At 41.2% G+C, this 2,597-nt stretch overlaps 1 pseudogene across 1 annotated transcript; it reads right to left on the bottom strand.

Annotated features, from left to right (window-relative positions):
* Window positions 1-224: 224 nt before the first annotated feature.
* LOC308243998 (high mobility group protein B1-like) lies at window positions 225-798 on the bottom strand (annotated as a pseudogene). Its single transcript has one exon. The product of its transcript is annotated as a high mobility group protein B1-like (transcript).
* Window positions 799-2,597: the final 1,799 nt, after the last annotated feature.

The following is a 2,597-nucleotide window of genomic DNA, read 5'->3' as shown; positions in this document are numbered from 1 at the left end:
TATCCTCAGGTGAGGATTAACAACAATAAATAAATAAATAAATAAATAAATAAATAAATACACATTTAAAAAGACACCGTACAGTTTAAAAACATCTTATACAGCTTACATTTCAGTTTTTTTTTTCTTTAAAAGGAATGAGTTGTGTTCAGGGCTGTTAAATGCTTTATAGACAAGGGGAAAAAAACTGTGCTAGAACCAACTTATTCACCATCATCATGTTCTTACTCATCTCCCTCCTTCTCCTCATCCTCTTCATCTTCCTTGCCTTCCTCCTCTTCCTTCTTTTTCTTGCTTTTTTCAGCCTTGACAACTCCCTTTTTGGTCATATCAGGCTTTCCTTTAGCTCGGTATGCAGCAATATCCTTTTCATAGTTCTCCTTCAGATTAACAGCCTTTTTTTCATAAGGCTGCCTGTCATCTGCAGCAGTGTGATTCCACACCTCTCCCAGCTTCTTTGCAACGTCACCAATGGGTAGGCTGGGATGCTCTCCTTTGATTTTTGGGTGATACTCAGAACCAAACAAGAAAAAGGCGGAAGGAGGCCTCTTAGGTCTTTGGGATCCTTGAGTTTCTTTTTTGTTTCCCCTTTAGGAGGGATATAAGTTTTAATTTCTCTTTCTTAATGACCTTGTCCGCTTTTGCCATGTCTTCAAATTTTTCTTTCTCGTTAGTCTTCCATCTCTCTGAGCACTTCTTAGAAAACTCTGAGAAGTTCACTGAAGCCTCTGGATGCTTCTTCTTATGCTTCTCCCAGCAAGTTTGCACAACAAATGCATACGCTGACATTTTACCTCTCGGCTTCTAAGGATCTCATTTGCCCATGTTTAATTACTTTTCTTCAGCAAGGCACACAGTCACCCAGTGCCCATCTGGCTTGAACTTGCCCCGGCGCTGTCTCTATGGAACTCAGTGTATTCTCTTTTTATCACTCTTTGTCATTCTTTGGACTGTAGATGCATCACTCCAATTCTCTGTCTTTGCATGGCCATCTCTTTATAAGGACACCAATTATATTGGATTAGGGGCCTACTCCAGTATGACATCATCTTAATTAATTACACCTGCAATGACCCTATCCTATATAATAAAAGCCTAATATGCTAAGTGTCTGTTCATCCGTTTAACCAATTGAAGTGTAATATGCTAATGATATGCTAAGGCCACTCAACTGCTCGCTATGATGTGCACTAACCACCAAGGGGCAGATGCTCTGACCAGTAGGTTACCTTGCTGCTGGGGTCCGGCCAATTGGGACTGAGTGAGATGGGCCAGACATGCCTTGGAGCCCTCCCACATCTCTCCCTAGTCCCGATCTTGCTCTGGTGGGGTCCCTCAACCCGGGACCCCTGGGGGGATGTCGGAGAGCCAGTTTCGGCCCAATCCTGCAGGCCAGGCTGAGGGACCCCACTGGTGCACAAATTTGTGCACAGGGCCTCTAGTTTCCAAATAAGGTCACATTCTGAGGTACTGGAGGTTAGGACTTCAACATGTCTTTTTTTGTGTGTGTTTGTGGGGTGCACAATATTTAACCCCATTCATGTGGCAAAGCTTTCAGATGACAAGGACTGGAGATCCCAGTGCTTTAGTGCTGCTCAGGGTGACAGCTCAGGGGCTTAGTGTTTACATCTGTCTGCTTGAAGACTCACACTGCCCAGGATTGTGGCTGTGGCTGGGCTACAGGGTGCGGGAGCTCTGCCACATGCAGTGATGTTCAGGGTGGAGAAAGGGGGTGGAGTTGAGTCTCTGTCAGGGGAGCCATTTTGGGGGCCCTTTTGCAGTCATTCTTCAAGAAAAGAGGCTCCCAGTGTAATGTTCACTCTGGAGCATTTTCCTTCCAGAGCAGGTGGGAAGTAAGGAAGGAATATACCCAGTTTTTGTTGTTGTTGTTTTGTGTTTTCAGTTTTCCTGGATAGTTTTGCTTGACCATTAAAAAATAAACCCTCTTGGTAATGTGTGTGATATCCTGAAATTTATAGAAAAGTAAAAGGGGAATTGACAGCTTTAATAAAATTGAGTTTTTTCTACCAGACACAGGGTATGCTATTCCATTTGATCAAGACTTCTTTTGTGCCATTCAGTAGTAATTGTTTGTTTTTTTCATGTAGTTCTTGCTTATTACGTGTTTGCTTGATCTTTTATTTCTTTTTTTTGTTGTTAATCTTCACCTGAAGATTTTTCTATTGATTTTCGGAAAGAGTGGAAGGGGAAGGGAGAGGAATCGAACCTGTCACCTTTCTGTCCTTGGGCTGATGCTCTAACCACTGAGCAACTAGATAGGGCAATCTTTCATTTCTTTGCTTATTACTGTAACAGGAATAGTTTCTTTCATTCTATTATCTAATCAGTTGTGCTTTGTTTTATAGGAAAAGTATTGATATTTTGCATAATAATCTTGTGTTCAGCCACTTTTCTGAATTTTCTTATTGTTTGCAATAGTTTTCAGTTGAGTCTCTGAGGTTTTCCAGGTTTGCAATGTTATAATTTAATCTCTTCCTTTCTGATGTTTCATATATTTTATTATTTTATGTTGTCAAGTTCCACTGGCTAATCCCCTCCCTACACATTAAGTAATAATGGTAATTGTGATAATTATT

Source organism: Plecotus auritus, assembly GCF_963455305.1.
Source record: "Plecotus auritus genome assembly, chromosome: 3".
NCBI lineage: Eukaryota > Metazoa > Chordata > Mammalia > Chiroptera > Vespertilionidae > Plecotus > Plecotus auritus.
Note: the sequence above shows the minus strand (reverse complement) of the source record. Positions and strands in the feature narration are given on the sequence as shown.